This window comes from Chrysemys picta, chromosome 2 (genome assembly GCF_011386835.1).
Source record: "Chrysemys picta bellii isolate R12L10 chromosome 2, ASM1138683v2, whole genome shotgun sequence".
Taxonomy (NCBI): domain Eukaryota; kingdom Metazoa; phylum Chordata; order Testudines; family Emydidae; genus Chrysemys; species Chrysemys picta.
Window position 1 is genome coordinate 94326198 of NC_088792.1, and position 13566 is coordinate 94339763.

Consider the following 13566-nt stretch of genomic DNA (forward strand, 5'->3'; position numbering starts at 1 on the left):
AGCCATGAGGGTTGAGAAGAAAATTTAGAAGAAGGTGGAAGTTGGGAGAATTTCAGACACCTCATAATAACAGGCAAGTACAAAAATGGAGTCCCTGAACACTCCAATAAGAACTCCTGCACCCTCCCATACCAATCAGCTGTGAATGGGTGGATAAGCTTCTCACCAGAGCACTGCTCCACACCTCTTTGGGGGTGCTGTACACCTGCCCCGCCCCCACTCTTTTTGACTTTTCTTTCTTGAGAAGGTTTATTCTTCAGGCTAATGTCTGGGCCAGTTTTTCAAACCCTGGATGTTCTATTATTGCATACCCTAAAAGGTACTAATGGAACATTTCATGAGTGTTAACGTTTCATTGTTGCCAATGACAACAACATCAATATCAACAGCGTAACTATTACTGCATTGGCAGGGACAAGCACCATGGCAAAAACAGAATTGAAATCAAAGCAAAAAAGACAAGGGTTGGGGTGGAGGGAGAATCATGAGGCTTCTTGGGGGGAAAAATGGAGAAGTTTGGTGATGATATTTCTATCTAGGTACATACAGAAACCCGCTGGGGAGATTAGAGGGACCAGGATTAAGCACAAGCAATCCTGCCATGCACCTCTGGTGACAAGAGACAGAAAGATCCACTTTCTTCTAACACCACACAAGGAATTAGAAAAGTACAGACAAGAGTTATATACTGAAGTTTTTTCTCCTGCTCCCTACTTCACTGTCAAGCTTCTGCCTAAGACTTTCCCCAGCCTCCCTCTTCTCCCTGACTTCCTGTTACAGATTTAAAGAAACAAACATACCAATTTTATAAACAGGGCTGTAGAAGAAGGCATACAAAGCACCCTCCCCACTCCATACTTACATGTGAACACACTTTGTAACAGGATGAGATGTGGGAGCAACTCACGGTACAATCTCCTCCTCTCTGCCTATGGGATTTAAAGGGAAGGCAACTCTCAGTCTGATAATCCCCTTGAGGGTCCAGCTAATTGTAAGGCCAGCCATGAAAGTTGGGGAAGTTTTGATTCATGATTACTTCTAAGCAAAACAACATAATCCAGCTGTAAATCTACAGATAACATCCACTTACTTACAAATGGGGAAATTGACCCCTGATTTTACTTTATTGAATCCTGGTCCATCTTAAACAAGCCTGTCGAGGTGTGAAAGTAAAACACACAGGTCGCCTTAACAACCGTTTTTCCCTGCTGCTGTTCTTTCTGAAACCAAATTTAGCTTAGGAAAAAAACAAGGCCCTGTGTCCAATTTATGGTATAAAAGCAAAGTCCACAGAGATTTTTAGAAAACACCTTATCGTGACTGATTTCTAATAGAAGTTGGTATAGAACAATCCCCTGCATAACCCAAATGTTGGAATCAAATCAGTTCATAAAGACAAAGGGGAATATCTTCAGCTGTTGTAAACTGATGTTTGAAAAATTATGACAAATTAGCTCATTAAAGTGCAAATTCTAAAAGTTAAAGCTATACCATACGTTGTATATTCCTTGAAGAAATTATGGTACATTTCAAGCAATGTATGTTGTCCTTCGGATGGTCTGCTATGTTATCTTAATGAACTCTGAAGCTGGAAATCAGAATATCCCTCATGTAATGTTGTGTTGCAAAATGCATTGGATCAGACACTTAAGAACCCAGTTTACCTGCCTGGCTCTGAGAGATTAACTCAATATACGAGCCAGTACAGCATAAACTCCATGACTGTGCCAGTGACTTATGAATTATCCTTATTTATTTATTTTTTTAAAACCACACATAAGCAGATTGCACATGAAACACCGGATTTTGGATTTGTAAGAGATGAGTTCCATGGGAGAATGTAAAATAAATAATATTTTGCATTTCTATTTTGCCTTCTATGCAAAAAATCTCAATGCACTTTAAATAATTAATATTTATAATTATCACTCTGTCCATGTGAAGTAGGAAGTATTATCCTTATGTTACAAATGGGGAAATAGAGACTTCAAGAGGTCATGTGACTTAACACCTACAAGAAGTCTATGTATGGCTGAGGACAGAACTCTAGTCTCCTGACTCCCACTCCTGGGTTTCATCCACCAAAAAAAAAAAAACCCACCACATTTCCTGTCTTTCACATGAGAGAACTAGTGGTCAAATATTAGTGCACGCTCACTTCACCAACAAGAAAATTAAAGGAGTTAAGGATTCAAAACCAACTTGAATTTGAGAGTTTAATAAAGTGTTTGACGCTTTCTCAGGATGTCCACAACCGTGAGGCACCATGTTCCCACACACACACACACACACACTGCACCACCTGTGTGTGTGTGTGTGTGTGTGTGTGCGCACACGCGAGAGTGTGTGCGCGTGTGTGTGTGTATAAGAGAGAGAAAGAGATTGATTTGCTGGTGCTAAACTGGGTGTCAGCTCCCTTACACCCCCAATTTGTTAACCACTCAAATAATCTCCTCTGAGCTTTGCTAGCCCTTACTTCGCCTTGCAGGTTAACACTTAGTGTACCCCAGTCTCTGAGCTCCTCTGATGCATCACCATGGAGCGTCCAGCCCCAGTCACTGGGCACTCACAATAACTCGGCCTTATGGCAAAGATCAAGTGTGTAGTATAACTCCCAGGTTTGCTATTATCAAGGGAACAGTGTACACACAGTTTCACTGGCACAACTCAAGATCAGGTCCTTTATCACACCACAGAGATATAGTTATAATGAAAGAATCAAATTTATTATCAAAGATTAAGATACCAAGAAAGGATAATGGAAACAGAAATGATCACATATAAAACAGAAGTATAGCACACTTCTTGGAGTCTAAACTTAAGGTTAACAGACTAAAATCCATGTCAAAAGCAATTTCTCACCCAGGACAGGTTGGGATTCCATTTTCATGCATATAATCGCACAGTGCTTTTCCTGTCCCCCAGTTATAGTCCAAATATACATCTGCAATGCATTCCCAAAAAAGGCTCCCCCCCCCTGCTGTTCCCCTCTTCCTGTTAAATCTGCATTTAGCTACACTAGTGCTTGTGAATGAGACAATGTTCAATTTATATTTCAACAGATGGATGAATAAACATCTCTGGTCTGGCAGGAAACCCGTTTCTCCACTCTGCTGGGGAGTAACACCTTGATACAAATTTTAAGAACACATTGTAAGCACACAGACATAAAACACTTAAAATATCATCAGTACATACATCAATGACTAGTGTGATCCCAGCCTCCCACTGAAGATTCCACATGACACTCTTTACAGATACTATGACAGCAATGTGTTAGGGGTAGCAAGTTTGTCAGGCCTGACAGGAGTTGCTGACACAGAGTACAGGTTTCAGAGTGGTAGCGTGTTAGTCTGTATCAGCAAAAACAACGAGGTGTCCTTGTGGCACCTTAAAGACTAACAAATTTATTTGGACATAAGCCCACGCCCAAATACATTTGTTAGTCTCTAAGGTGCCATAAGGACTCCTCGTTATTTTTGCTGACACAGAGTAGTGAACCCTTCATCAGTTGGGACCAATGGGCCTCCTCTGTGTCACAAAGACTACATCTGCACTAGAAGCACGACAGCAGCAACTGCGCCACTGTAGCACTTCTGGTGAAGACCTCTAAGCCGATGGGAGAGAGATCTCCCTTCAGCATAATTACTTCACTTCCCATGAGAGGCGGTACCTATGTCAGTGGGAGAAGCTCTCGCTTCGACATAGCGCTATCTATACCAGCGCTTAGGTAAGTATAATTTACGTCTCTCCGGGGTGTGGATTATTCATCCCCCTGAGCAACATAAATTTAACCAAAGTAAATTCTAGTGTAGACAAGGTCTAATTGCCTTCTATATTTTTGATGTATAAAATATTCAAGAATCACATGGATTTGGGCCAGGTGACCACTTTGGAATCAATCCCAGAAAAAAATTTTCCTCGGCCTTGCTCAAAGAATGCCCTGGTACAACCAGCTGAAGAAATGTGAATAAGAAAACATGACTCTTCATGTATCTCTCCAATAACGAGTAAGATAAGCACATAGTGGAGTCGCACCAAACTGTATACAAATCTGCCATTTATAAAGAGGAAGCGTGACCTGCTCTTGGGATCTTACATAACCACATCTTGTCAAATCTAATCAGTTTCCTCTGCTGAGCTCAAGAGGCCAAGGCAAACAAAAACTAAGTGGCAAATTTAGCTGAAAGGTCCCCCAGGGACCAAGTCTGATTAACAATTTTAGAAAGATAATCCAACACTAGATTAATATACCCAAGAGAGTTATTTCTGGATTTAAACTGCATTTCTGAACAGCCAACTCTGAGGAGTTGTAATATTTTCTGCTGCCTCTGACAGAAGGCAAAATAGTGCACTGAAGCCAGAGAATTGGATTTAAACTTTATATACATACAGAGGCTTTCCTGCTGCTCCCTTTGCTTTGGTTATGCTCTCAGTGCTAGTCACCTCTGAACCTGAAAACACACACAGTCCCAAGAGACCCAAGTCCATAACACTCACAGATGCTTTGACACAGTGGAAGACAAAACCAATTCAGGATCAGGGTTGCAGCAGCTGAGGGGCCAGGACATTTACCTCTATGGAAATGCCCGCTCAAGGACCTTTTGCCCCTTCTCTGCCTTCACCCTGATCACTGGCATTCTAACATACCCTCTCATAAGGTCTGATCCAACTTCCACTGACTTCAGTGGAAAGATTCCCATTGTCTTCGAAGGGAGTTGGATCAGGCCTGTGATTTCCAGAATAGGCCATTTCTTTGATATCACATTGACAGATCCACATCAATAATCCATTCAAGAGGAACCTCCAGTCTTCTGTGTGTTTAAAAAACACCACTTCTTCCATAATCTGTGTTTCAGGAGGGACTTGCATGAAAAGAAGGTGATTAAGTACAATGGCAGGGGGAGAATTTCTGTAGTCAATGAGACTGTTTTGGAGAGATTGAGGATGATGAGTTACATATCACTGGGCTGATTTTCAGATAATTGTATTCCTTTTTCCCACCCCCATGCTCACAGCACTCTGACTTTCTAACCCTACTACATAGATCCATTCTGTGGAGGATATATGGATGTGATGGGGTGTTCACACCACACTAGCCTGGAAAGGGTTAATGACACACAGAACGGGCAAAATAACCTGACAGGCCACACCTATGGGAGAATTAGGCTTTATAAGCAATCCCTGATTGAGGATAGAGCTCCCCTGAGCAAGAGGGGCTGGTATGAGGTCAAGCAGTGAGGGCAGAAGGAGGAAACCAGCAGTCACTCTCTGGGCTTGGAGAAGTAAAGAGAGGAAACCCAGGGAGAAAAGTCCTGGCATCCTTGCCATGAGGAAAGGGTTTACCCAGAAAGGTGGAGAAGAAAGCCAATGGGAGGCAGAGTAAAAAGTATCCCCAAGGAAACAGAAGCGAGGTTAGAGATGGTCAGATCTTGGCTGCTGATTGTAGGGTCCCTGGGTTGCAACCTGGTGTAGCGGACAAGCCTGGGTTTTAGTACCACCCACTGGGAAGTGGCACAAGATTGTTGGAAAGGTCAACCAATTAGCAGATCCGGAGGGATGTTGATACCCTGGGAGGATGGACTATATACTGACCTAGACAGAAGGCTGAGTCACAAAGAGTATCCAGAGTCCTCGAGAGTAGGGCCTTGGCTACACTCGGGACTTCACAGCACTGCTGCAGCAGCGCTGTGAAGCGCGAGTGTAGTCGCGCTGCCAGCGCTGCAAGAGAGCTCTCGCAGCACTGTATGTACTCCACCTCTCCGAGGAGAGTAGCGTGCAGCGCTGCAGGCTCTGATCACACTGGCGCTTTACAGCGCTGTACTCCCTGCGCTCGAGGTGGGCGTTTTCACACCCCTGAGCGCAGCAAGTTGCAGCGCTGTACAGCGCCAGTGTAGCCAAGGCCTAAGAGAGGCTATGGAGTGAGTGAGCAACAGAAGGAGATGCTAGACCGCACGAGGGCTGATCACCAGCCCCAGCAGTGAGAGAGCCCTGTTACAATCATTCAGTCCTAAACTAGAGACAAAGGAAGGTTTCAAAGTGTGATGTAAAGGTGACAAGATATCAGATGAGCCTGTACTTTTGGAGGTGGGGGGCACTGTTTTTGTTTATGTTATGTATAAAGAAGGCCTGACAGATTGGGGACTTTAAAGAAAAAAAATTAACACCCCACCCCCCACTTTTTTTTTTTTTTACACTGAAATTCATGTCCTTTCTACTCAATGTTTCCAGGACTACTGTGTGGCTGCATAAACTACAGAATCTCAAATAGGAGTAAAAAGGCTATATTACCTCTGCATCTGGCACCGCTGCAAGCATGCCTGAAGTGCTGTGTCTAGTTCTACTGACAAGGATGTCAGTAAACTGGAGAAGGGTCAGAGAGGTGCCACCAGAATGATTAAAGAATTAGAAAACATGTTTCACAGTGATCGACTCAAAAAGCTCGATCTGTTTATCTTAACAAAGAGAAGGTTAAGGGGTGACTTGATCATGGTGTAGGCCTGATTCTCATTTACACAAAGAGCCTCTTTACACCACTCAGGCAGACGAAAGCAGCTTTAGTATAACTAAGGATCAAGCCAACTGCACAGAGTAAGAAGGTTGGGGCATACGTGGATAATGTCAGAGAGGTAGGGTGGAACAAGTCCATAGGGAGCTTTGCAAATCAGGAAGGCAATTTTGAATGGGATTCAAACATGAGTCAGAAATCAGTGGAAACAACAAAAGGGTGGGAGTATTTACATACAGTCCCATTTTCTGGCACAAATGTGTCTAGCTGTAGCATGTGGGACTCCCTGAAGTTTAGAGCAACTAGGGATATAGGAAGAGTATATAAAAAGGAGAAGCTATTACAGTTGAGATGCTAACTGTTTAAACTGATTTCAGAGTAATTTGTTAGTCTCTAAGGTGCCACAAGTACTCCTGTTCTTTTTGTTTAAACTGAATTAGTTCACTTTGGCGGATCCCGTTAAGGATGAATTTTGGCTGCATTCCAGAAATCATAAGACACTCGAGTTGGAAAAGAATAAGATAAAGGTCACTTACGATTCCAAAATTTCTTGCCAGAAGCAAAGTTAAGGAGTGGTGTCAAAGATGTAATACAAAGAGGACTCTTTACCCTGGTAGAGTCTCCGAAGCATTCAGTAATGCAGGCAGGAGCTGCCCCTCAGAACAGAGAGATAGACGGGAAACAGAGATCACAGAGTGTGGGAGTCGAAGAAGGTATCAGAGTTAGGAGACAGCATGACAGGGACATAATGTCTAAGGTTGGAAAAAAGCAATCACCTGTCCTTCAGGGGAAAGGTTATATGGAGGAGAGAGATAAGTACAGAGCCAGAGGTACTCTGTAATGAATGATAGGAGGGGCAGATCCACATCACTCACCAGAAATAAAAGAAAAGAGAGATTGGTTAAAGTTAGAATCCTTACTGGAGACACCACCCTCTTGCTTCCAGCACTCAAGGAGAAGAGAGATTGATCGTAAGTATTAAAAGTCACTCTGGAATCAAGTGCCAAGAGAGAAAAAAAAAAGGTTTCTGTGACCTACAGTATGATAATGTCAACAGCCATCTCGCAAGATTGCAAAATAGCTGACTCCTGACATCATGAAGGCTATGTTTGTGGAGGTGTACTTGCCTGTGCTGTAGGTTAATATCCATTTCTCTCTTACGGCTATTGAAATCAGTTCACCAAAACAGCAGCCAACATTCACAAAACTGTAGGATAATAAAAATGTAGGGCTCGAAGGGATCTCAAGAGGTCATCTAGCCCAGTCCCCTATGCTGAGGCAGGACCAAGTATACCTAGATGTGTGTTCCTGAATCCTCTGAGAGGAGCTTGGTCATTTTGGGTATGTCTTCAGGGCAGGTGAGAGTGTAACTCCCAGGCTGGCTAGACAGACTTATGCTAGTGGGGTTTGAGCTACTGTGTTAAAAATAGCTGTGCGGACATTGTGGCTTGGAGCTTGAGCTCTCAAGCCTTGAGCTCCAACCCATGCCGCAATGTCCACACAGTTATTTTTAGCATGCTAGCTCAAACTCTGTTAGCTTAAACCTGTCTAGCCAGACCAGGAGGCACACTCCCAGCTGCAGTGGGACATACCCCTTTGCAGCTAGTAGAGCAAACAACAATTTCTGATTCTAATCACTAAGGCTAAGATTTTTGTCAGTGTTATTTTTAGTAAAAGACACAGACAGGTCATGGGCAATAAATGAAAATTCCCGGAAGCCGTGACCTGTCTGTGACTTTTGCTGCTGCAGCTCCATGGTTTCCCCCACCACCATGGCTGGGAGCTGTGGGGTTCCCCCTCTGCCCACAGCAGGTGGAAGCTGCAGGGTTACCATATTTCCCAAAGAGAAAACGGGACACCCCCAGCCACTCACCCAAGGGATCCCCTTTCCCTCCCTCCACCCATGTGCAAGGCTGTCGCCCGTTGCTGGAATCCTGAGGAGGGCCCCCTCAGGAGCCTGTCACCTGTCGCTGGAAACTTGCAGCGGGCCCCTGTCGCTGCTGTCACCTGCCACTGGAACCCTGCCAGGGCCCTGCTGGCTGCCAGCTCCTGAGTCCTGCAGCCCCTGGGGCTGAAGCAGAGAATGTCACGGAGGTCTCTAGAAGTCACAGATTCCATGACCTCCGTGACATAAACATAGCCTTACTAATCACTTAGTAAAAAGCTTAGCTGCTATACTAATGCAGGACAATGTCAATAACCATGCAACAATGCTCCTGTGTTCAGATAGGACAACCTACTCCTAGCACTTGGTGACTTTGGAGGTCCTGAGTGCAAGAGCTTCAACAAAACAAAAAGAGGAACTATCAGTGGGAAGCATAGCAACGACAGCACAAAAAACAACCTGACACAGTCAATATTAAGTAAAAAGTTAACAGGGGTTAAGGCTACATCTTTTTGTAGCAGCAGATCCAGGCATTTTAGTGTGGGACTCTCCCTTGACCACGTCCCAAATGAGAGAACCTCCCTAATCCTGAGGCAATGACACTCTAAACAAAGTCAGGTCCCAAAGTCTTGGCCTGCCCTTAATTGTAGAATGCTATTCCTTTCCAAACCCACAAACCTCTAGGGGTGAGAAGCTGTACAGCAAAGCAAACAGCCCTCTCCAAACAGTAATGTGGCTGCTGGAGGCAGCTCAAGAACAACATAGCCTGTGCCCTTCCCGAGTGACATCAAGGAGTATCCACTCAAGAATGCTGCCGCCTTTAATAACAGCTCAGGCTGTGAGACTTCAGAGGTTAGAATCAAACCCTTCTCTTCTATGATAAAATTCTGTATGATCACACAAGCCAGGATTGCAGGTCAATAGTTCACTGAGTGGTCTCCTCATTTTTCTTTTAAACTAACCTCAATATTACAAATCTTGATTGGCCATGGCGGGAAAAGTGATGGAGTCACTTCACCACTCTGTGCCTCAGTTTCCCCTCTACACAATGGAGATAATGATATGATAGCTAGGTATTATTATGATTACTTCTGTTTCATCAATGACTATTTTTTGAAGAAAGAACAAAAGTTGTTAGCATACACTTTCTGTTTTGCTGGTTATCTAGTTTCTTCCTTTTTAAGAGTTATAATTACAAACGTCCCCCACACCCCAACTACCACTATAGTTAATGGAGAACAACTGATGAGAGCAGAGCTATGCTTCCCTGTCTCCAAAACTGGATGAGGTTTCTGCTATAGTGTCTCAGGAATTATGATTAGTTTTGCCAAGAGTGCTCAAAACAGTCAAAGTTTCCAAACTGGCTGATCGAGGAACCAAAGAACCCCTCCTCCCGCACTCGAAATTACAGTCAGAACATTGAGGACTAGATTGTGCCAGCACATTATTCTGAAGAGTTACTTGTGGCAATTTCCCTCTCAGAAGCCAGAACATTAATCACTGATTGCTAGTACAATTCAACTTGGATCAAAACAATAAATTAATACGAACCAGCTCTTGTTATACCTTTACATATAATAAAAACAAAGCGTAAATGATTTAGTCTATTATTCTCTTGATTTCAAGTAGGGTTACAACCAAATATTTTACCTGTTTAGAACTTAAAAACACTGTACAGGACACACAGCTCTCTACAGGAGCAGATAAGAGTGACAGTGCCCTTGATTTACAATGGTAACTATGTGTTTTGAAATTATTATAAAATAGTAAAAATCTAGCCCTATGATCGTTGAATGTTAACAATATTTTAACATATACATGACTGCCTAGAATTTCACCCTTTGCCTATGCTGCCTACCAAACTGAAACCCTTCTGCTCCAACAGCACAGGACTCGGCCATTTGATCTACAGGAGAATCTCCATAAGTTGTACAAAGATTTATGATAGATTGAGCTTTGGGATTCCATTCAGGAGTGGGAAATGATGCACACGCACCCACGACCTCTCACCAGCTTATTATAATATATTTAATTAATTTAGTCCTTATCTTATAAATAAATCTAGTAGTAAAGACAAGAGTATTTGGACAAAGTCTTTGGATATTTTTAGTATCAGAGGGGTAGCTGTGTTAGTCTGAATCTGTAAAAAGCAACAGAGGGTCCTGTGGCACCTTTGAGACTAACAGAAGTATTGGGAGCATGAGCTTTCGTGGGTAAGAACCTCACTTCTTCAGATGCAAGTAATGGAAATCTCCAGAGGCAAGTATAAATCAGTATGGAGGCTGAGGTTGATGGTGGGGTGGAAGCTGTAGGAGAACACTTCAACCTCCCTGGCCACACAATAGCAGATGTAAAGGTAGCCATCTTACAGCAAAAAAACTTCAGGACCAGACTCCAAAGAGAAACTGCTGAGCTTCAGTTCATTTGCAAATTTGACACCATCAGATCAGGATTAAACAAAGACTGTGAATGGCTAGCCAACTACAGAAGCAGTTTCTCCTCCCTTGGTGTTCACACCTCAACTGCTATCAGAGCACCTCACCCTCCCTGATTGAACTAACCTCGTTATCTCCATACTGATTTACACCTGCCTCTGGAGATTTCCTTATTTGCATCTGAAGAAGTGAGGTTCTTACCCACGAAAGCTTATGCTCCCAATACTTCTGTTAGTCTCAAAGGTGCCACAGGACCCTCTGTTGCTGGATATTTTTAATGATCTGATGATTGCCAGGGTTAGTATTTTGAGAAAGGTAACATCATTTTGTGAAGTTGCTTGGGAGTGAAACCACTGTAATTCTTGGTTTCTGAGTTTAGCTTTCCCCATTTAAGTCTTGCTATTGCATGTAAAGGAAATCACTGTTTGCTCAACACCGCTCTCAGAAAGTCCACACAGTGAGAAGCATTTCAATTGCATTTCAAAATGAAGTTTTCAGCTGAAGTGGGCATGTCTGAGCTTTATAGGGGATAATAGCGGCTTGTTGAAAAATGGTGTAATTGTGTGAAAATGGATGAAAGGTGCAATATGATGAATTGTGAACCAGTTTCCCTCTCATTTCAGTATTGGTTTAACATCAGAAGATCTCTACTGGTCAAACAATAAATATGTTGTTTAGCTATTAAACAAACTATTTGGAGCAGGACAGAAAACTCTTTGCAACCTCAAGCAGTGGGCTCCCTTTAAGATAAATAAAGTCACCTTGCAGCAAAATGGTAGCTCACAAGCTTCAGTCTGCTTTTATTTTTATTTTTTTTAAATACCCAAAACACATAAATACTATTCACAGTTTGCAAATGGGATGCACGAGAGTTTTCACAAAGCTGCAGTGAACATCTCTACTAGAACAATACTCCACTTTCTTTTTCAGCACCACATTGACCTTAAAGGCAAATCACATGCCATGCCCGTGGAACCATGGAAATGAGATATCAGTCTTTTTGGGGGCCTGCTATTCAGAAGTGCCAAATATCCACAACTCCCATTCAAGTCACTAGACTTAGCACCTTTGAAAATTAGGTCCTGAGTGTATCTTCCTGCTAGTGTAAAATTGTTCCTCGCTATATATTCTCCAGTGCTTTGTCCAGTAGTTTTAAACGATTGCTTCGAAGACTACTCCAGTCCAATGTCTCCACTTAAGACATTTTTCATGATAGTCAACCTACAGGCCAGATTTTCCATTGCTCTTTCCTGCATTGGGCATAGGAAAGGGGTGGGGGTAAAGTAAGGGAGATAAAAAGGTAGTTTGAAGCCACCTTTGCATCTCCCAAATTCTGGGCTGGGCATTGGACCTGCCTGGCCCCAAGGCTGCTCCAAGTCCATGGCTGGTAAAGAACAGCCAGAGTGCAACATACGGCAGGCAGACCTCCTTCCGTGCCTGTCCTGCCCATTACTGGGGGCTGTGAGGAAGCCCACCAGAGGGTTATTATATGAACTCTATGCCAGGTACAAAACCCACCTTCTGACAGGGGATTTGTGGGCCCTGTGCAACACCAGAACAGGGGCGACATAGGACAGAATCTGGTCCTACATTTTAAAAACAATTTTTTTTAAGTCTGCAGTACTGTATTTGTGAAACATATAAACACCTTGAAGTGTATAAATAGTGCATTGCCTGTACAATTTTGTTACTCTGAACAAATACAATCATGCAAATGCATTTAATGCCAAGTGTAGGATAAACTGAGGAATAGTGATAAGTTGTATGTTGGTAAGTGACAGGTCAATCGCTTTCCTCACTGTAACAAAGTCATCGGTGTATTCCTTCTATCTGACCTTATGCGGTTTCTTATTTTTCATGTGTCTCATACAGTTATTCATCACCTTACCAGCAGATTGCTAAAAACAGACAACAATGTTTGTTCACAAAGTGATAAGGCGAAAACCAACTGAAAACAAACCTTATGCCCATCAGCCTCCAAGCTTCCTTTTCTCCACAACACTGATACCAAGAACAAATACCAAGCATCCTCAGTAATTATACATGTCAGAACTCTATCTAAATAGATAGGAAGTTGGGCCAGTGCTTAGAACTTTAGCCTGGGATCTGGGGAGTCTTGCATTCTATTTCCTAACCTGCCAAAGGCTTCTTGCATGATCTTGGACAAGTCACACAGCCTCTCCAAAATGGGAATAGCAGCACCGGCCGATGTCACAGGCATGTTGTGAGGGTAAACACATTAAAGATTGTGTGGTGCTCAGATACTACAATCATGCACCTCGCTGGGAACACACAACATGAGCACTATGAGATACTGCACTGGCTGCCTAGTGGTTTCTGGATAGAGCTTAGTGTGTTAATTTTGCTATATAAAGCCCTAAGGGTATGTCTATACTGCAAAAAAACACTGCAGAAAGTCTCAGAGCCCAGCTCAACTGACTTGGAACGGGGGGGGGGGGGGAGTAAATATAACAGTGGGCTCGGGCTGGGGGTGGTCTCAGAGCCTGAATGTCTATTCTGCTAATTTTAGCCCTGCAGTGCAAGCCCGAGTCAGTTGACCCAGGCTCTCAGACTCACATTTGGGAGGGGGCGTCTTCCTGTGTAGATGGACCCTAAATTGTTTGCCCAGCTGATAAAGTGCCTGTCTCCCTGTATCTCACGACCATGAGTGAGATCAACCGATGGTCAAGTTTGATACACATCATCAAAAGAAAGCCAGGGTAGCAACTAAAGTTTTC

General features: G+C 43.2%; 1 protein-coding gene across 2 annotated transcripts in view; it reads right to left on the bottom strand.

Moving 5' to 3' along the window:
* Positions 1-13566, bottom strand: part of ELMO1 (engulfment and cell motility 1) — a 471086-nt gene that overhangs the window by 393198 nt on the left and 64322 nt on the right. The window contains exon 2 of one of the 2 annotated variants that reach the window (XM_065587209.1): positions 863-929. The exons of the other annotated variant lie outside the window; for it this stretch is intronic. The gene's annotated coding sequence lies outside the window, so the exon portion shown is untranslated. The remainder of the gene's footprint in view (positions 1-862; positions 930-13566) is intronic. 2 annotated transcript variants of the gene reach the window in all.